Here is a 22,950-nt window from a genome sequence, read left to right as displayed (position 1 = left end):
TTTTTTTTTAAAGATTTTATTTATTTATTTGAGAGAGAGAGAATGAGAGACAGAGAGCATGAGAGGGAGGAGGGTCAGAGGGAGAAGCAGACTCCCTGCCGAGCAGGGAGCCCGATGCGGGACTCGATCCCGGGACTCCAGGATCATGACCTGAGCCGAAGGCAGTCGCTTAACCAACTGAGCCACCCAGGCGCCCGAGTATTTTAAGTTTTAAGAGCAAAAGTCTATCTCAACCAAGATCAATGGTTCAGTCAGCTGCATCACGATTTATTTTTTTAAGAATTGGTGTACACAGAAGTGGAGTAGAAGTTCTAGAGTAGAAGAACTTTTAGAGTTAGTTGTAGTTATAGCTCTTATAACCCTGAAGAAGTCATTTAGTTATTTAATATGTGTGTAGACTCAGACCTGTGCAATGTTCTGCAAACCTCCATGACATTCCTAAGTGTCCCAGATATGACAAAAGGTGCTGAAGACACAGATGATCACAGCCCCCATCCACTAAGAGCTCACATCCACTGGGGAAGTGGAGCAGAAACACAGAAGCAGAATAACAAATTTCACGGTGGATGGAGAAATGTTAACAAAAATGGTTCCAAAAGATGGGGCTCCAGAAAGGGTTAAGGTGGAAAAGATGGATATTCACGAGCAAAGGCATTAAAGCATGGAGGGGTGGTAGCATGAAAATGCACGGCAGGTTCAGCAACCTGGTTCAGGGCAGTGCCATCTAAGCTGCACTTGGAAATATGGCCGAAGATGAGGCAGCAAAACCAAGCATGGGCAGACTATGAAGATGGGCCCTGGTAACCTACTGAAGCTCCAACTTTACCTGGGGACCATGGTGGGCCACTAAAGGACATCCTGCCTGGGAATAACACATCAGAGTTTCACCTGAGATAAACCAAACCACTCCAGAGGCGATGTGCAACACTGAGGCAAGTAGTTGGGATATGCTTGAAGAGATACAGGCTAAATGTCACGAAGGCCCAGACAAGGTCTGTGGCAGCAGGTTTGGATTCCAGAGTTTCAAGGAAGTGGAATCAGCAGAATATGGAAAAGGAGAGAGGAATGGCAAGGAGGACAACTGGATTTCGGATACAGATGGTGGTCTCACTCACTAAGAAAGAGAACAGTGGTTTCTGATGAAGTCTGAAAGTGAGAAGAGAAGACTTGGCTAAATGTTACATGTTGAAAACTAGAGCCTAAGAATATAGATTCTGAAGTTGTTGGTTTATAGCTGATGGCTAGAGCCATCGGTGTGGATGAGACTGTAAACGGAGTACAGAGGCTGAAAAGGACGTAGTCAGAGGAATGTGTGATAAGCAAATGAGATGATGGATGTGAATGCATTCTGTAAACTGTACCTTCCACACATGGGTGCTTCTCTTCTAATAAAATATCAGTGCCCATCCTCCTTATCAAATAATCTCTGATGTCTTCTTACTAGCAGGTCTCTATATTATGGGATATGGAGTTAATGATTAGAATCTAAAGTATGACAGAACTTTAGGGAGTACAGTTTATTAAAATCTAGCTTCACACAGATTACATATAAGCCCATGACCCCCAGATTAGAACCATATACAGTGAAGAGCTCACTATAACCAAGACAATGAAAGAGATGTCAGCCTATTCCCCCAAAATGTAGTATAAACAGTAGTTTCAGGGAAAATCACAAATTTTCTGCAAATTGCTGATGCTTCTGACCCCTTTCCCAGATGCCTTTATTAACCACAATGAAGTGAAATGGGAAATCTCCTTTACTCTGAATATGCACACCAAGTCTCTAGAAACCCTCTATTCTTTTCTTTTTTTTTTTGGAGAGGGGGACAGAGGCAGCAGAGGGAGAGAGAATCCCAAGCAGGCTCCACACCCATTGCAGAGCCCAACACAGGACTCGATCTCACAAACCTAATATCATGCATGACCTGAGCCAAAATCAAGAGTCAGAAGCTTAACCAACTGAGCCACCCAGGCATCCCTCTATTCATTTGTAACTTCTCATAGCCATCAACTAACTCTGTTCCTAATCATATAGGTAAGATATGAAAAAATCGATACACATCTGTAAACGTAGGAAAAGCTGGTAATTTGATCAAATATGTAATAAACTTCAGCACCCCCAAGATTGTAACACTGAACTTTGCCCAAGCATTTATAATAGTGTCTAACAGCTGTTGCCAAGTTGCATAGAAGCAACTGGTTTAAAACAGCTCAAATTTCTAAAACAAGTGCTATTTTCAAAAAATGAAAGACACTGTTAGAATAGCTCTATTACTTATGTATCTATTAAGTTGTTTAAAATTGACAATCTTTAATATAAGGCTCTTCTTGGAATTGGATGTCGATTTCCAATGCCGGAAAGTCAGAACAGATTTCAGAAGCATTGGAAGAACTCAACCCTAAATAAGACTCAAAGGTATGTTTCAACAAGAAAAAACTAGTCTGATAGAAAACAAATCTGTCAGATACCTTTAAGACTTCATTCTAACTTTTTTAAAAGGTCCCATCTTTCCCAAGAAGTATCTTACACTACCCCTGAAGTCAAGGATATCCATATCTTCTAACATATTTAAGTATTCATATAATAAATCTATTGATTGACACAGTTTAAGCAATTTCAGCCTCTTTCTCTCTTGGAAGCACAGAACTTTCAGAAGAGTCCCACAGAAAGACTAGGCTAGGGTCTTTAGGGGGAGGCCTGACTAGAAAGGTATCCTGTTAATGGAGGAGGGCAGACCCAGGCAAGAAGGAAGACCTGTAACATGAAGAGAATGAAATCAAGGATAAAGGGTAAAAACTAAAAGAAGTCCAGGAGATCTGACCGAAAGCTGAAGTTGGGACGCTATGTCAGGAAGGGGCAAGTAAGTCAGGTAAGAGGTATCAACATCTGATTAGCAATGAAGATGCACCTGCTCAGGACACTGGACTGGGAATTCCACTGAGTCTCACCTGACTGTGTTCACATCAGACTCCTGCCCTAAAGAATAAATTGACTTGGCATTCACACAGTAGAATGCAGAATCTCGGTAAATCCTGTAACTGAGATAATGGAGGCCATTCGGTTGCAAACTTCTCTCCCTCCAACTTAAATTTCCTCACATGATCTTCTGAAGAGGATTTCTCTTCCCTTTTCAAAGATCCTCATGTCTCAACTTGGATATATTCCCTCCCAAAACTCTCTGAGATTGTGTTCTATCAATTTATTACCACCTTTCTTGCATTTTTGATCTTTCTCTTGCCATTGGATTCCTTCCCTTAACTCTCAAACATATTAATCTCTTTAAAGAAAACTGGTACAGCCACTGTGGAAAACAATATGGAGATTCCTGAAAAAATTAAAAAGACAACTACCATATGATCCAGTAATTCTGCTATTTACCCAAAGAAAACGAAAATACTAATTCAAAGAGATATATGCACCTCTATTTTACTGCAGCATTATGTGCAATAGCAATGATATGCAAGCAGCCCAAGTGTCCTTCCACAGACGAATGGATAGAGAAGATGTGGTATGTACAACACACACACACACACACACACACAATATGGAATATTACTCAGCCATAAAAAGAATGAAATTTTGCCATTTGCAACAACATGGATGGATTTAGAGGGTATAATACCAAGTGAAATGAGTCAATCAGAGAAAGACAAATACCATATGATTTCACTCACACGTGGAATTTAAAAACAAAACAAATGAACAAAGGAAAAAAGAGACAAACCAAAAAACAGACTCTTAACTATAGAGAACAAACTGGTGGTTGTCAGAGGGTAGGTGGGAGGGGAGATGAGTGAAATAGAGAAAGGGGATATAAAGTACACTTACCCTGATGAGCGCTGAGCAATATACAGAATTGTTGAATCACTATATTGTACACCTGAAACTACTATTAACACTGTATGTTAATTATACTTGAATTAAAAAATGAGCTAAAAACAATGAAGAAAACTTTTTAAAAGAAGGGGTAAAAATGAAGAAAGAAAAAATAAGGAAAACCTCCCAAAACACTGCTGCTTCATCAAGGTATATATTCTTTACCACAATTCTTTCACAGGTTAAAGTCCTGACAGAATAATGACTGCCTCAGCTTGTTCCCTTTTTCCCTTCTTTAACCATCTGAAAGCTGGTTCTGATTCCACTGCTTGATTATACACATTATGAGGCAAGGTAACCACTGATCAATAACTGCCTAAGTCAATGGCCTCTGATCAGTGCTCATCCTGCTGGCCCTCTCTGGGAGCCACTTCCTGAAGCTCTCTCTTCTCCTCACTGCCAACACTCCTCCATTCTCTCCTTGCAGATGGCTGCTATGTAAGCTCTTCCACAACTCTTCCTCCACCTGCTGATTAAAGGTGGGTATTTGCCAATGCTGCCTTTGCCCTCTTTTGTCTTCTGTCCACATTCTCTTCTTTGGAGATCTCACCATTCCCCGATCTCTACCTCTCTCCAACCCTGGCCACCCTCCCCAGTTCCAGAACTGTCTCCAATTTATTTAATGAACATATCCACATGGATGTCTTGGAGGTACTTCAAACACAGCAACCTGAAATGTAACTGGTCATTAACCTTATTTTAAAGCTGTCACCATCCAATTAGACAGCAAGAAACAGAACACAGGAATAGGCACAGGAAGGCTTTCCTCTTATGGTGACAGGTAGATGCTTAAGGGTTGGGAGAGTGCCTTCCTCAGCTTCATATATAAAGTCAGAGAATCTATGGTTCTGAACACCACTAACATGACAGAGTATTTCCTCCACAACTGCTCTAAGGACCAAAGTACTTTAGGTCTGCTCTGAGGAACTAAGAAGGTAAGAGAAAGCTTCACCACCCAGTTACTTGGGTCCTTACCTCATCGGATGGCCTTAGAATTGCTCATTTGCTGGTTCAGTAATAAATCAAAGTGACAGAAATCTTAAACTGACTTGTGATTCCTGCCAGTCTTTGAAGTCGGAGTAATCTTTTTGGTATGGCGTAACTCACTTCTTTCGAATCTCCCACTTCTAAACTCAGCAATGTCTACCATAGATAATCTCCCCCTTTGAATTCCAATGTACAGTCTTCTAATTGAAATTGCTTTGCCTTGGGGTGCCTGGGTGGCTCAGTCATTAAGCGTCTGCCTTCGGCTCAGGTCATGATCCCGGGGTCCTGGGATCGAGTTCCACATTGGGCTCCCTGCTCAGCGGGAAGCCTGCTTCTCCCTCTCCCACTCTCCCTGCTTGTGTTCCCTCTCTCGCTGTCTCTCTCTGTTAAAAAATAAAAAAAAAAAAACTTTAAAAAAAAAGAAAGAAAGAAATTGCTTTGCCTTGCTGGGAAGGCTGCCCCACATTCCTATCCTAAAAGATTTTCACCCTTTTTTCTCTCCTTTAATCTATCCTCAACATGGCCACAAGACTGGCCATTTGGCTGCTCTGTGCCTTCCAACCTGTCAACCATTAACAGTCCTCCTACGTTCTAACGACATTCATATATTCAACATCCAGAAACAGAACTTATGGGTTCTCCCATCTCTGGATCTTCTTGTTCCAGCTGTCCTCTGAGTTTGGATGCCAAGAACCTTTCAAATCCCTAAGCCCCTACCTCTTAAAGTTCCAGCTCAGATACTCAGTCTTCTAAGAAATCGTGGCAGGCTCTCTCCTCTTTCATCCCTATGGCCCAACCCTATCTCTAGAGCCTGAATACTCCCTCAGCCCTTTAGCACTCTGTGTTTCTACCTGTGCATATGTCAATCCTCTGAACTAGAATTTTAGGTTAAGAGAGTGCAAGTCATCTTTGTATGCCCAGAGCACTAATGGTACACTCAGCACATAGAGAGCAGTATATTAATGTGGGAAAACACTAGACATGGAGTCACAAGAGCTGGTTTAAGCTACAACTCAAACACTTATGTGGTAGTAGGGATTTCCATCAAGTCACTTAACTTTTGCTTCTCAGTCCCGTCCTCAGTAAAATGTAAAATAATAACTCCTTAATTTGAGGATATTCAAAGGAACAAGAGAAAGAATATACAGGAAAGTTCTTTGGAAAACCAGTATAATGCAAACAAATAAAAGACAATACTAGAATGTTTTAAAACACAACGTGTGTTGATAAAGATGGACTCTTTCTACAAAAGCAACGCTGCTCTAAATGATTAATACTGGCTACAGAAACTGGATGAGACAAAAACATCAAAGAGGTTTGCTCACTAGTGATACTTGATCTCTTTAAGATTATTAAATTGTTTTATTATACTGGAATGTAATATGCTAATCAAAGTATTAAAACTCGATTTTAAAATGCAGTATTTTGTAGCCTTCTGTAACTTCAGACATTAATTTGGGTAAACAGTCATTATATTACACTCATATGCCTAACTGCTCAGTTATACTTTCAACATAAATGTCAATTATGTGAAATAGCTTTTGAAAAAGAATTTGTATCATTTTTTCTTAGGGTTCAGTTAACAACCTACATTCTCACTGACCAATGTAAATGAGCTTATAAATTTCAAGTTCTGTAAGAAGGGCATCTTCAATGCCAGCCACCCCAACCCCCAACACACACACATTTAACACCATGTCTACGTTACTTCTGAAAAGAAGAAACCCACTGTGCAGCAGGCTGTGTGAAATATAATGCAGCTTTACACTGCATTATGAAAGCAAGAAAACAGCCAGCTGTGAGTTAGAAATAGAACAAAATTTCGAGTTGCAAACCCAAGGGACCTTCAGGTAACATTGAAAGTATTCCTTAATGATGAATAGCTGATTTCATTTCAGACCCACTATGAACACTGTAGGATATATTTAACATTTTAATTTTTGGTTTCAAAAAGCAATAAACCTGGTGGTCAGACGGAAGCGTGGCGGTCACAGCGGCCGATCTATCAATCAATCCAACATGGCTGGGCTCCACCAGCAGACCCTGACACCAATTAGGAAACTGAAATAGCGAACTGCTGCTACCAGGTTACAGTTTTGCCAATTAGAGCACATCCTGGGTGAGAGCGACCAATGAACACTGGAACCCAGGGTCAGGAAAGAGATGTGAAAAGCACCTCGTGCAATGTGACATGAAAAAGAAAGATTGCGGGAGGGACAGAGGAAAGAGGCAAGACAGTCTGAAATCAAACAGTACATTTTATTGTTCACTTGTCAAAGACACGCAGGCACTAAGACAAAGCAAAAGCAAGGCGCTTCCCTTGGTCTCCATCCTGGAGGGAGCTACTTATCGGCCAGCACAACTTGGGAGCCCATCTCTGTGGCACATGAGCACTGAACCTGCCATCTCCAACTGTTCCCTTTTAGTCAGGATTCACAAGTTAAGCCAGCTCATGCAGGGTCTGAACGTCAAAGACAGACTACTGATAGACACATATCAAAGTGTCTGTAAGGACAGTATTTCAGATCAGGCTCATTATTGGCACATAAACCTTTTCTGCTAAAATTTCTCTTTTTTACATCCTACAAAATTTTAAGGACCTCCTTTCAATTTTTCCACCTAAGTTCTCTTCTAAGCCACAGCTTATAGCCCTGGCTTACCAAAACGTCATAAAATCTAAGGACGTCAAAATCTTCCCCCTTGAGTCCTTTCATCTAGTCACTGTTTCCTGCCTCAGAATACCTTCTCTTAATTCCATTTAATCTTCTGGCTTTGAGGGACTCCCAACTGATCCTTTCTGCTCTGTGTCATCTGAAAAAGCAAAAGGCAAAAGCAAGGCTGAGAGGAAAACCTTCCAGAGTATAGAAGTTTGGGACTATAGCTGTCATTTTCAGAATCAGATAAAAACCTAGGTCTGGATCACTTTCACAAATGTGAAGCAGATTCTGGCCTGAGTCAGATGAAAATGATAGACAAAAATTTCCTACACATTAAAAGGAACTGTTATTTTTCAAATGCGAAAGTGCTATTATTCATTTATCAACTGAGTCACAGGTTGTTACAACCTATTTTCCACAGGATCTGATGTCAGGCTCATTGTGGTGACTCAAATTCAACTCTGGTGGCTCTCTGCTCTGCTGCTATCAGTTTTTTAAGAATGAAACCAAGCAATTCTAATGGTGTACACTCAGCCTGCTTTCCACATATATATCTGCAGAGGAGGGTGTATTTCAATGATGGACATGGAGAACATCAGTCAGAATTTATCATAAGTAGCTTCTAAATTGTTCTAGGGCCCTAAAAACGTAAAAGGTATTTTTCCTCTAGAGAGGAGGCTATCAACCTTGGCTGCCAGTTGGAATCACCTGGAAGCTTTGAAAAATGCTGCATCCTAGGTCCTACCCTGCAGAAATGTTGATCTCATTGGTTTAGAGTGATATCTGAGGATCAAGATTACTTTTTTTTTTTTTTAAGCCCCAGTCTGACTTGGTCCATATCTGGGTCTGCTGGTCCTTCCCTCAAAAGATACCAGAGCTCAAAACACCAAAATACAGCAAAGCTAAGCCAATGATCCCAAGTATTTCAAAGGTTTATTACACACACAGGCTTGGACATGGCTAGGGGAGTCTGTGGGCAAGGGGGCCACAGGCAAAAGGGCTCTCACCCAAAAAGTAGGTGCCAAGAGACAAATGAGGCCAGGTGCTGGTGATATACATATAGAACCGCCACACACCAGGGGGATTTCTAACTAAAGCTGGGTGAGGACTAACTTCAGGTGCTCCATTCCGGTTGTGGGGAGGGAGGTATCAAAAGGGCAGGATAGGGTACATTGCTCAGTCTTGCTGGGAGTAGCAGAAGTGAGTAAAGTGGCAGCATCTGACAATTTCCACCCTAGTAGATGCTTCAAGGTTTGACAAAATGTCATTTTGCTGGGAGTTACTTATCATGTCCAACTCTATTTCTCTAGAGTAGCCAAGCAGACAACCACTACACTCTAGCAGTACTTCTCAAACTTTAATGTGCATATTCACCTGGGGATCTTGTTAAAATGCAGATTCTGCCTCAGTAGGTCCAAGCTGGGTCAGAGAGTCTGCACTTTTAACAAGTTTCCAAGTGATATCAATGCTGCTGTTTCATGGACTGCACTGGCCCTATTCTTGAGAACTGTCTCCCCTTGAGTTATAGGCCTCTCACAAATGAAAATCCCATGGTGGCCTCTGGCTTACACATTCTGGGTCGCTTTGGAGGATCTGTAGGTACTAGAAAAACTAACAACCCTAAAAATGGGGCCCAGATAAGTGGAGAAATACTACAGCCATCTAACTCCATATTATTGCTCCTCAAATATTTACGGCATTTGTTAACTGTCTTCCCACTAGAATGGATACTCAAAGCCGAAGCATGTGTGTACAGCTTCCCACTGTAGCCCTAGAGCTTTCCAGCACAGCGTGGGCACCCAAATTTGCTGGCTCAAGGAGGGACTGGATGAGAGGATGTGGGCACCGCATGTCATGCTGGTGTTTGGTTACCCCAGTCTATGCTGCTAGTTCATTCCAGGCAAAGACAAGTAAGTGGGGCAACAACCTCAGTCTTGCCTTCTGGCCAATACTTAGGTAGGTATGCCTGGTAAAGGGTGCAAGATGATAAAGACGAGAGACTATCCTGCATCTTCTCAATTCTAATTTTTTTTAAAGATTTATTTACTTGAAAGAGAGAGCATAAGCGGGGGCGGGGTAGAGAGAGAGGGAGAGAGAATCTCAAGCAGACTCCCTGCTGAGCACAGAGCCCAACCCGGGGCTCCATCCCAGCACCCTGAGATCATGACCCGAGCCAAAATCAAGAGCCACCCACTCAACCAACTGAGCCACCCAGGCGCCCCTCTTCTCAATTCTATTTAAAACACACTGGGTATACTGTGTCCAGCACAAGAGAAGACAAAAATGGAAGAGGTATAACTGGAGAGAGACCATATTTTTTACTTTGGTTTCCTTCAATTGCCATAATGAACTTCAGAAAGAAAGGGAAGCAGCCTCTGGAAAGTATAACCGGAGTATAACCCTGAATCTTAACTCCACGAGACCCCCCCCAAAGGACCATGATGAAATGGCAAAGGAGTAACTCTGAGCCTCAGGAAAGGTATTCATCCATCCTCAGAATTCAATCATTCACAAATGCCTACTAGCAAAACTCTCTCACAAAATTAGAAAACTAACAAAATTAGAAGTGCAAGTACCTGAGGCAGCATATAAGCAAGTGTAAAACACAGATTTCACTGACTAGCATGGACCCCACAAGGCCTCCACTGATTCCCAATGATTTTCAAATTGTAGGTTGCTACCTATTAGTGGACTGTGAAGTCGTTTTAGGGGGTTACAACCCACAGTTTTTTAAAATGGAAACAGAATAAAATAGAAAATATGAGGGCAGAAAGTAGAATGTAGTATTATTTCTTATGTTTATTAATATATCTGTGTGCACTGCATCATAATTTAAAATGTATTATTGTAGGTCACGATTTAAAAAATTTTTAAATACCCATCTACACCAAGGAGGACCATATTTCATACAGTGTCACAACTAAATAAGTAATGTTCACAAACTAAGAGGGCACATTTATACTAGAGATGGTATGGCATAGTAGCTCAAAGCATGGGTCTGGAGCCAAAGTGACTGCCTAGTGGTGAAGGGTAAATCACTTAACTTCTCTAAGTCTCAGTAATTCCAATAATAGGAATAGTAATACTACTACCTCATGCTATAACAATCAAATAAGATATATGTAGAGTTCTTGGCACAGAGCCTGGCATAAGCAAGTGCTTGATAAAATATTATGCATTACTATCACTGCTTAAATGCAAGTCTGCTATGTTTCTTTTATCTTATTTCAGAGGTAAAATACTAAAGAACAGGGGTTAAGGTAACTCATGTGAGCAAGACTGTGACTGCTACCTAAGTAAAAACTGAGGAACTCATCTAATTCTGGAAGAACCTATTTGGAATAAAGAGCTTGCCATTGCAAAAGGGCAAGATGGAAGAGTCATGAACTCACAGAAATGCCACGAAGTTAAGACACAGTGAAGAAAGACAGCACAGGTCAATAAAGGCACAAATGAAATTCTCCCACCAGGACACCTGGATCTTGCTCTTCTTTTAAACTGCCACCAGTAGTTCTGACCCTGGCCCACAAAAGCACGAAGGACCTTAAGCTTGCCCTGTTTCCCAGTCTTATTCAAACTATTAGGAACCGCATCCTGTGCTCTTAAGAACCAATTATTAATTAGAAGCCCTGGAAAGCTGGACGGTGCTTGTTACTATTAAATCCAATATCAAAAAGGGATGTGGATAATTACTATATTTGCTTCTCTAACTGATCTTGATGAAACATGCTGAAGTTACTCTTGACACAAGTATCACCACTGGTAAAGTGCTCAATTTGCTGGCATCTCATCAACGGTACACTCGAAACTCCTATTGCTTGCTGTTAAACTAACAGTTTATATTAGGCTAAACACCGTTTGGTAGCCATTGTCAAGAAAATTGGAGTTGCTCAGGCATGGCAGCAGTTACTGATGTTATTTGTTTGGAAGCCTTGTGATTTAGTGAATCACTAGCAATTGTTAAGCAAGTAATTAAACTATAAAGCCAAGACCTGTGATTTTCAGTCTTTTCAAAGCAATAATCATCAAAATTCCAAGTACCATTTAACTGATTCCCTTCTAAACACGCTGGCAACGTTTATGTTGTCATTCATCCAGTTGTATAGTTTATAAAAACTAGATTATGGCCTTTATAGAAATTAGATGCTGCTCAACTACTTCGCTAAACATGAGAGGTTTAAAGGAAAAATTCACAGAAATTATTTAATGAGAACTGGACATAAAAAGTTTTGGATCTGCTCACACATATGGCTATCTTAGGTTTAATAATATTTCAAAAGTCCTATTTTTAGGACTGAAATACTAAAATATCCAGACTATTGTTCTTATAACCTTTTCCAAACATAAGGATGCATTATATAAATTTCACAATTTTTCTAAGTGCCTTTAAAATTACAAGCAATTTAGTCTATGATTCATGTACCATACCGACTGCATGCAATTTTTTTTTTACTCCACATCTCAATTATATCTTAATATTATGGGGGCTGAAATCCATTAAATAAATCATATTTCACAGACTTCTAGTAAAGTAATAATACTTACATGCATTTTAGAAGAAATTGGCCTGCATTATAAATGTATTCATAATGTCATTACCTGCCTTTCCACACTAACTGAAATATTAGGCAGCAGTGCCTACCTACTTCAAGCCACTGATAAAATCTTTTAGCAAACCTTATGCTTATTCTGTGGCTGGCAATCAGCTCCATTAGTTAATATAATCCAATGTTTACAAACAGCAATTTACCCAATGTATAAAGCAGCTCTTGTAATTAGTGAAACACTGTTACTGATTAAGATTTAATCTGGTGGCTAGTATTTCTGCACTGTGCTACATAAAGAGACTGGCTGATCTTTAATCAGTTAAAAGACATTGCCTTTTCAAAGGATCTTATTACTGTGAAGTGTTTTACTTACAAAGCATACTGCCATTAAGAAAATTAATTCATTAAAAACCTGTATTACTTAAAAACAATACATCAGTGGTGTTATAAGATGGTAGGAAAAAAAAAAATCCTAGCAAATACCTTCAACAATTTAAGAAAACGTATAGTATTTTAGGGACCTACCAACACAGCCCTTCTCTATCCAACTGTTAAATATTAAGTAATTGTGTCTCTGGTTTACAACCCTACCTTACAACTTACAAGGCACTTTTATGTACATTATCTCCGATGATGTTCCTGATCATTCTGTGAAGTAGGTATTTGTGGCTATTAATCGTCTACAACTAACAGATGGAAATACTGAGGCTCACGGACATTACATGACTTGCCCAAGGACATTAAGCTAGTAACAGCAGGGATTCACACTCTTTCCTCCATGCTACATTGCAGATTTGGCACATCTATTTCCAGAGCCTGAGTAAACAATCTGAGTAACCCGTCAAGAAGAGACAGAAATATAGACTATAGACTGTACACCATTTGGAAATGGGCTATTCCAAAAGGTCATTTGGAATTTGGTTTGCAGAGATCAATGCATTCAGTCCTAAACCAGCCTGTACAAGTCCTTATTTAGTCTGTAATATTTTTGCACTATGTTAACATAAACATTTTGTGATCCTGGGTAACCTAACCACTCTTTATACCGTCGCCTCTAAGGAAATATGCATGTCGAATGGAAACAGGAATGCCAGAAAGCTGTCCCCACAGGCCACAGTCCAGAGCAGCAGGGCTCCTCCACCAGCTTCTCACACATGTACCTCCCATGAGTCCCCCACCATCAGCAAAGGACTAGGAAAGGAGAAGGCTCTCCAGGCAGAAAGTTTAGATCTCTGAGCCTGGGGAAGAAGAAGGCAAGAGTGTCCCAAAGAGCAGCTGGAGCTGTGAGGACCACACAGCCACTGGTCCCACAAGGCATGGGGTGCAGTGGACTTTGAGTGTGTGAGAGTTGGGGTTTGTAGGGAACTGTGAGAAGTCGGGTAACAGCAGGCTATCCCTGGGCAGATCCATTCAGGATCTCTCATAAAAGAAACCAAGTATTTGCTACGATGGTGGAGGGAATATAATAACCAAACATACCAGCCCTTAATGAGATGAGTACTCATAAGAAGAAGATGGCTCTACATGGTTTCAAATACTGAAAACTGTCAGTCACTCACTTAAACATTAAAGAGTCCTTTGAACAAATAGGAAGGTTTGCAGAGGAGGAATGAAGAGGGTATACTCAAGCATCAAAGTCAAGAGTCTGCGGAAAAAACTCTTGAAATCTCATATAAATTATAAAAAAAAAAAAAAAAAAAAAGGCCTGAAAGACGTATAGGAACAAATGAGTATGCGGTATTCCCATTTATATTAATTCATCATAATTTCTTCTGTGGTTCAAATTGATTAATTCAAATTTCTTTTCCCCAGAGCCCATCCACTAGTAAATAGTCCCTATGGACATATTCTCTTTTGAGGAAAACTATTAAACACACAGCTCCATAAATGTATCACATGGGAAATCACCTCCTCTAAGGAGCTAGCTATCTAAAAGGTGTGAGTGATAGGAGGCAAAAACATACTACATTTGTCACTTCCATTAGCATTATTAGTGCTAATGAGAAAGTACATGAACAAGAACACACACCTCTTAATTTGAATGTGTTACAAAAAGTGACTAGATTAGTCACAGCTACTGGGATTAAATGTTAGCACGTAATGCTGAAAAACCACACGAGGCGATGCTTATGGTGGTTTTGCAGCACAATGTCAGCTATTTAATTACAGTTTTCAAGGCATTTAACACCTCTTGGCACACAGAAGCTGGATGTGTGCGTGCCTGTGTGTTATTCAGGCAGTTCGGGATTTCAGGTATAACTCAATTATCTGGCGTCCCTGGGAAATAAAGTGCTCCGTGTAAGTGCATTTTCTATATAACTGAGGCTTCTATCTTCATGCATCCTCAATCCCTGATTAAATCTGTGGCCATCTGTAAAAGAAATCTTTCCTCAGAGTCTTACATCTCCCTGTCTCTTTACAGACAATGGGACAGAAAGTAGTGAAGTGCTTCTGAATTTTTTGTTTTGTTTTATGGATGAATCAAGGCCATCATTAGGAATATTCATCACCAAAGTAATACAGTTCCTACTTTTTACATTTTGTCTCTTCCTTCGACAACAGGTTTTTAGCAGTCATTTCTCCCAGGATCACTATGATGGCTTCTAATTTACGGACTCCATGATTCACTCCAGTCTTGGAGTCTGTGGCATCTTCCATGGACTGGTAGGGGAAATAACTAAACTTGTTAAGAAATATAGTCAAGCCTCTCTGTCGGGCAGCAGCCATCCGCTCACAGGGAAGCCAAGATGGGCACTTGGAAGTACATGCAGGAGCTGTGGAGGAAGAAGCAGCCCGACGTAATGCGTTTCTTCTCGGGGTGCACTGTGGGCAGTACTGACAGCTGTTTGCACTCCAAAGCCCAGCCCCTCCCAAACCTGGCCCGACAAAGCACACAGACTGGAGGACAAGACCACGCAGGGTTATGTCATAGATCAGATTCATATGCAGCGTGGCGGCCACAAACACCTGATTCCTGAGGGTGCGACCTACGGCAAGCCTGTCAATCATGGGGTTAAACAGCTGAAGTCTGCCCGAAGCCTTCAGCTGGTTGCAGAGCAGCGAGCTGGATGCCATCATGGGCCTCTGAGAGTCTTGAATTCTTCCTGGGTTGGCAAAGATTCCACATACAAATTCTTTGAGGGTATCCTCATTGATCCAATCCCATAAAGCTATCAGAAGAAATCCTGACACCCAGTGGATCACCAAACCAGTCCACCAGCCCAGGGAGATGTGAGAGCTGACACGTGCAGGCCACAAGAGCCGGGGCCTTGGGAAGGTTCACAAGTTCCACCACATTACTGGTGGTTCTCGCCACGTGGCATGGAGGAGACGCAATACTCTCCAGCTCCTCCATCACCGCTAATAAGAGTAATGTCTGTAAAACTCTTACCCAATAAACAATTTAGGTAAAAAAAGAAATATATTGAATAAGTTATCAATAAGGCTAGGATAAGGGGCATAAGGAAAATGGCACATGGTTTTATTATTCTTATTGGCACTCAGAAATGGAAAGAGAAAGGTATTGTTGCATTTACCCTCTCGGTTTCCATTTTTAGGAGAAGATAGCAGGGGAACTCTTAGACCCCAGATTCCACATCCAAGATCCAAGTCCCAGCACAACCAAAGAAGCCAGTTTCTCAATGGCCAACATCCTCTCAGAATAATTTAAAGCTGATGTTTCCCAATCACACAGGTGCCTTATTTTTAGGCACGCCTATTTTCTTTCATCCATTCTTTCATGATTCCTCCTGCTAAAGGCATTATGATCTGTGTGTTCAAATGAACGAAACTGATTATGGTAGGGTAGCAATTCATTGAATTCTGTCCACAAATTTGTGACTATATCCAACATAAGAAGGGGTAGCCAATGTCACTACTTAACAACAACAGTCTTAGATTCATAGTCATCCTTGAAGACGGTAGTTAAAAGAAGGCACTAGATTCCTTACAACTTCATGGCGGGGCTCTAGCTGCAGTTACTGCCCAGGCAGCCACATCGATGCGTCACCCCCCAAGGCCATCCTCAGCTATGCTCCCTAAAACTCTCCCTGCTGCTCACACTGCATAACCACACTTCAGCTCTCAACAATGCTCTTCCTTGTCCTCTTCAAAACATCCCCTCTGAGACCATCCGTAAGCCACTCCCAGACTACAGTTCTTTCTGCAGGCTCTGCTCCCCTACACAGATTCGTGACTTGAGATTCCATCTCTTAAACCATAGCCTCCTTATTTTCTATCTTTTTATCCTCCTTAACAAACTATAACTCTCAAACTTCCACCTTCACCAGCCAGTCGCCCACTTCCTGGGGCTGCTGGGTTCTCTACCTGGCTGGAGACCACAAAAATCAGCAACTAAATCCTGTTCTGCTTAACATCATCATCTCCCCTGCTTTTCCAGCAAATTGCTGGGATAGATGGGTGGTCAGACAGGGCAGGAATGTAGTCAGGGAGGCAGGAGATGTTTACAAAAAGCACAGGACAGGGTGGGAGAACCCTAGCGCCTGGCTTCCCATGGACAACAGTGGGATCTGTATGCAGACCTCCCAATCCTTGTTAACCTAGCCAAACACAAGGACAGGAGCAGTCACCTACAGGAATGTAATAGCAGTACAGTGATGATGGTTCACAAAGCACCTTCATACATCTCATCTCTCTGAATTTCCAGAACAAAACTCTGAAGAACCCACGGTCATTTGAAAGATGAGGAAACAGATTCAGAAAGACGGGATCATGGCCCAAATCATACATTTCATGAGCAGGAGAGCTAGGGAGGAAATTACCCTGAGTCCTGACTTCCATTAAGTGTCCTCTCAGGGTCCCCATAACAATTCTAGGCCTGTATTTGTTGACAGGGACCATCCAGGAGGCACAAACTTCTTTCTAATGAGGGGAATGCACAAAGTCCCACAAGGCAGGAGAAGAGGAGAACACTATTACATTCATTCAAGAAAAAAAAATCCTTACAGTGACTAGTTTATCATCCTTGATACAGTGAGAATAGGGGTTGAAATAAATTATTTATGATGTATAACAGTTTAATGGAGTATAAAATAGACTCTCTTTTTCACAGTTAGTAAAAGTTGTGGGGTTCTTAATGTTGCCATATCCAGACTAAGCCGGTATCCTACTCACCCAGACTTTTGACAGGAGCATCAATTTTCTAAATTGTTCTCTAACAACTACAAGTTAAGAAAGAAAATCACTCTCAGTGCTAATAATTGCGATTCTCTGAAGATACTAAAGAACCGGGCGCCTGGATGGCTCAGTTGGTTAAGTGACTGCCTTCAGCTCAGGTCATGATCCTGGAGTCCCTGGATCGAGTCCCGCATCGGGCTCCCTGCTCAGCAGGGAGTCTGCTTCTCCCTCTGACCCTCCTCCCTCTCATGCTGTCTCTCATTCTCTCTCTCTCAAATAAATAAATAAAATCTTTAAAAAAAAAAAAAAAGATACTAAAGAACCCACTGTAATTTCACATCATTGAATGCTATGGCTTTATACATCAGAAGAATTTTCAGACAGTTTCTCCTGTGTATTTTTAATATTAAAAGAACGTATCTATATGAAGTACACTGAAGAGCTAAAAATGACATGATGGGATCTAGACTGGTATTACAGACTTGAAAGTGCTGTATGACAACATCCATAAAACATGAAGAAAGAAAAATATCTCACACAAATGTCCTCTGAAAAAGCAAACAAGTACTTCTTTGTTCATAATGAAAACAGGAAGAATGAGCTAAATGAAGTTCACAGGTGAACTTCAATAAACAACAAACTGATGTTATAGCAAAATCCACAATGAAGGCATCTGATTGGCTGTAAGAGTCACAAAACATCCAGCCATGCAAGAGTAATAAACGGTTTAGTGGCGGGGCGCCTGGGTGGCTCATTCGTTTAGGGTCTGCCTTTGGCTCAGGTCATGATCCCAGGGTCCTGGGATCAAGCCCTGCATCGGGCTCCCTGCTCCGCAGGAAGCCTGCTTCTCCCTCTCCCACTCCCCCTGCTTGTGTTCCCTCTTGCTGTGTCTCTCTCTGTCAAATAAATAAATAAAATTAAAAAAACAAAAAACAAAAAAACGGCTTAGTGGCAAAAAGAGAGAAGAGACTCTGGCAAACAATGAGAGAAGAAAAGAGAAAGGATAAGGAATAAACGTGAATAGATCCTTTAAAGAATAAACTACCAGGTATTTAAAGTCACATTAGGAGCACAAAAATTTCTATTTACATATACATTCCAAATACTGCATAAAGGTATTTCAATGCACAAAGAATAACCAAGGGTCTTGATTATTATGAAAATACTTAATAAAAACAGACTAATGTTCATCGTGAAGAATAGATGAATCATATCAGTAAAGAAATTTTAAAAATTAACAGTCATGACTAGGGAACTGCCTTGATAAAAATTTTTTAAGGTGTAAATCTACAGTAATATAAATAATGTGGTATATTGGTTCAAGAATTGACAAATATAGCAAATGAACAGAATTCAAGATCAGAAATAGTCTTCATTCTACATTAGAAATTGGTATAAAATAACTAAGATATCTCTAAGGAGAATGGATACATTATTTATTTTAAAAATTATACTGGCAAAACTGTCTAGAAAAACTTCATGTGATACCATATTCCAAAATAAATATAAGAGTGAATTAAAATTTCATTATAAAAAATTGAAAGCATAAAAGTAGAAATAAAACTAATTAAATCTTATGGACGGACACACCGTTCTAATCATATACTTCCTATAAAAAGATGGACAGATTTGGCTATCTAAAAATTGAAAAAAATATTTCAAAACAATACTGGAAAAATGAAAAAAGGTTATGAATGGGCAATTCAAATTAGCTGTGTGTGTGAGAGAGAGAGAGAAAGAGAGGAAACAAAAAGATTCCAATATACCCTTTCACCCAACAAATTTACTTCTAGAAATTTATCAAAAAAACAGAAAACACATCATGTATATCTGCAAAGATTTAGCCCAAAGATATATTCTTCTCCCTAGCTTTGTTGATAAAATTTTTAAAAATGGAAACAACATAGACATCCAAAAATAAGGAACTGGTCAAATATCCAAACTATACATCCGTGAAAAGATAACCACAGAAAGTAATAATGCAAAAAAAAAAAAAAAAATGCAATGTATTTCTGCATTAAAGATTTTATTTTATTTTTTTAAAAGCTTTTCCTTTTTTAAAAATTTTATTGATCTATTTGAGACAAATTCAACTTGCATTAATAAAATTTGTTTTAAAAGAACTTCTAAAAAGAAAATTAAGCTAGTTAGATAAATATTGAAGATCCACTAGAATGTAGACCACTGACAGTAGGCACACAAAAAGTGCTCATAAGGTTTTCTGAATCAAATTGATTGAAACCACAATCTACATCAAGCAACACTAATTAACAACTGTACTAATGAACACTGGAGATTCTATGATGCATAATCTTCAGAGGGCAGAGTTACAAAAGTCACATAAACACGTTATGGAAAATGATAAACAGAACCCTCTGTATGCACCCACTGTCCAAACAGCCATTAGGAATTATAAAATGGATAAAAGTAGGTATTACATCCAACATTAAAAAGTTATGCTGATGATTACTATATTTGGTCTTGATAAAGATATGTTCAGTTAACCATAGGAGAATAATTTAACTAAAAACCTTAGTTGGCCTTTTTTGGGAAAGAAAACAATGATAAATTCAAGAGTATCTCAATACCTTTGGGATGTACCCAATTTGGTAAAAATAAGTACCAAACAGGGCCTGGAACAGGGTAGGCACTCAATAAAATTTTTTTTTAGTAAAAATCAGTCCATTTAGACTCTTATGATTGGAACATCACTTAGAACTCTTCTTGTGACCCTCCTCAGTTTGGCTGGGAGGCTAAGCTGAGCTGAAACTGGACTCCCATGTCATGTGAGGCGTCACTCTATTGGGAATGGCAAATGCTAAATTTATTGTTACAGGTCATTCAAAGTTAACTCCAGGAATTCCTATCCAAAAATGATTGGTCCCATATTTCAATTTTATAAATATTCAGGCAGAGTAAAAATTCATATATTATCAAGCTAAGGTCTAAAGTGATAGGATTCTATTTTAGCACAAACTTCCATCTCTATTACTGAGCATATAGCCTGACACATATGATATTTTATCAAATGAATGAATAAGTGAATTAATGAACAAATTAATATTATAATCTGTTCAGATAATGTCTTTAATGAGAAGAAATGTCTAAGTTGTATAGTTTTTGTTTTTTAATGTTCAAATCCAAAAATAACCTTTATGCCAACTTAAAACATTTGCCAAGACACTAAGTTTTATCAGGTTTCTCTTCTACAAAAAAATGTACATGAATCAATATTCTTTTTGCTAAACAAGCGTAACTTTTACTCATTCTTAAGACATGAGCTAATGAGTATTTATTTACATGACAGACCACTCTGTCAAAATACTAGAAAACCTAATGAAGATTGTTGCTTTTTATGTAAAATTAATGTTTTAAAGCAAGCTGACAAAAAATAACTTTCTTATATGTATGGTTAATCACTACAATTAGTGCTTAAATTTATTATGTAGTTTCATAGTTGAAGGCATAATTTTATTAATCAAAAATTAAATGAAACAAACCATGTAGCACAAATAACCAGAAACAAAAGGTACTTTATCTCAATATCTAAGCACACCCATTTGGCTTTTGTACTAATTTATTTTCCTTCCTGCCTGCTTTCCAAAGCAAATTCAATAACATCTTCACTTTATTTTAAAATTTTACACAAGAATTTGAGGGAAAGAAAAGAAAAATGAACAAAAAAAAAAACCTCTGATGGCATTAAGAATGGAAAATGAAGAGTTTCTAAAATTACAACCTTAATAAATTGAGATACCATTTAAATTCAAAAGAAATATGAAAATGAGAACCACAGATTTTTAAGTTTAAATAAAGACCATTAAGTGTTATGTTTAAGAAGATATAGACTCAAGTGTTTAGTGTAATTGCTGAACACCTCAATTTATTTATTCATTCATTCATTCATTCATTTATTTATTTTAGAAGAGAGAGAGAGCGCATGCACCCACGCGTGTGAGGGGTGGGGGCGCAGAGTGAGAGGGGGACACTCAAGGTGGAGCCTGATGCAGGGCTCAACATCACGACCCTGAGATCATGACCTGAGATAAAATCAAGAGTTGGATGCTTAACTGACTGAGCCACCCAGATGCCCCTATCTCAATTTATTTCTTAAAGTTATACTTTCCAAGCAAAGTAAATTGGTAGTGCACTAAATGTATCATTTATCTGATGGTGTTATAATAATATCACTGCATTTGATAATACGGAACTACATGATGATTACGTTTAAGATAAGCACAAAAACCTGGCTGCCAATTTTCAAGGACTAAACTCTAAAAGAAAAAATCTATCAGGTACCCAATTTATATAATTAAACATTGAGTAAAGTTTGATTTCCTCCTGTGTGTGTCAGTTTAATTACTATATTTCAAATATGATATACAGATCATCAGTAAAAACCCCAAAAGGACTATCATCATAAAATAAAAATATGACAATGATCCCACAGGCAGCCACAAAACACAGCCATTAGGAAAAAGATGTAGGGGAAAATACAAAAATAAGTGAATAAATAAATACATGACTTTTGTGATGTCATTATCAAATAATGAACCTAGTTTTTTTAAACAAACATAAACATCAGACTGAGAGTTTCTATTTTGGAACTTCCTTTTTTAGTCAGCCCTCCAAAAACTCAAGAAAACTGGTCTCATTACTTTATAGTCACTCCCTGTCTCTAACTGAAAATGTTATTACAGTTCCATCACCCAATAGCCTTGATTTTAATGACTTCAGCCTGCTCCCAAAATATCAAATCTATTCTCAACTGATGAAGATTTATCACCTTGGAGGACAGTGAAAGGGATGTGCTTTTAAGGGAAACTCTTGGAAGAAAGGGGGGTAAAAAAAAGGAAGGAAAGAGGGGAAAAAAGGGGGGGGAGGAAGAGAAGGGGAGGGAAGAGACAGTGAGCAAGGACAGCTCCAACAGAATCAATAAGACACCTTCAGGGAGGCTCCTGTAGAAGGAAGAACACTTACTGTGTGATTTTAGTTTAAACCATTCATACCAGCCATGAACTGGTGACAGTGGAGACTCTTCTGTGCTTACGTGACCAACAACGATACCAAATTCAAGAAGAAAAATGTTCTATGGGAAATCGGCCACTAATGTTCAAATAACATGTCTACTCAACATAACATATAAATGGCGTCGTTTTTAGTTTAAGATTTTCTTCCTGCACTGCACAACTGACAATTGACTTTCTCACAGCTAAAACTTTAAAATGGCAAAACAAATTTTGAAGACATTTTCTGTAATAAAAAACGGCTGCTTAGATGCTGAGAGAGAATTTTTCAAGGATAATCTTGTTTTTCACTTTTCTGTTCAAAGATTCAAATGCAGGAGAAATGTGTTGAAATCAAGTAATTAGAATTCCATTTGGCTGGGGCGCCTGGGTGGCTCAGTTGGTTAAGCGACTGCCTTTGGCTCAGGTCATGATCCTGGAGTCCCGGGATTGAGTCCCTCATCGGACTCCCTGCTCAGCAGGGAGTCTGCTTCTCCCTCTGATCCTCCCCGCCTCATGCTCTCTCTCTCTCTGTCTCATTTTCTCTCTCAAATAAATAAATAAAATCTTTAAAAAAAAAAAAAAAAGAATTCCATTTGGTCCATCACCCCTTTTCAAAGATTGTAGACTTTTTTTTTTTTTAAAGATTTTATTTATTTATTTGAGAAAGAGAATGAGAGACAGAGAGCATGAGAGGGAAGAGGATCAGAGGGAGAAGCAGACTCCCCGCTGAGCAGGGA

At 39.4% G+C, this 22,950-nt stretch overlaps 1 protein-coding gene, 1 long non-coding RNA gene and 1 pseudogene across 6 annotated transcripts in view; 1 reads left to right on the top strand and 2 right to left on the bottom strand.

Moving 5' to 3' along the window:
* The window catches only part of LOC145716477 (uncharacterized), an 18,268-nt gene extending 4,210 nt beyond the window's left edge, over positions 1–14,058 (bottom strand). Inside the window, exon 1 of the long non-coding RNA XR_014139135.1 lies at positions 187–14,058. This is a non-coding gene — a long non-coding RNA (uncharacterized LOC145716477). The remainder of the gene's footprint in view (positions 1–186) is intronic.
* Positions 1–22,950, bottom strand: part of CHCHD3 (coiled-coil-helix-coiled-coil-helix domain containing 3) — a 261,763-nt gene that overhangs the window by 123,863 nt on the left and 114,950 nt on the right. The window lies entirely within an intron of this gene.
* On the top strand, positions 14,816–15,470 carry LOC115941655 (large ribosomal subunit protein eL15 pseudogene; annotated as a pseudogene).

The sequence above is a fragment of the Leptonychotes weddellii genome, chromosome 12 (genome assembly GCF_054177405.1).
Source record: "Leptonychotes weddellii isolate Sample4059 chromosome 12, ASM5417740v2, whole genome shotgun sequence".
In the NCBI taxonomy this organism is placed as follows: domain Eukaryota; kingdom Metazoa; phylum Chordata; class Mammalia; order Carnivora; family Phocidae; genus Leptonychotes; species Leptonychotes weddellii.
Note: the sequence above shows the minus strand (reverse complement) of the source record. Positions and strands in the feature narration are given on the sequence as shown.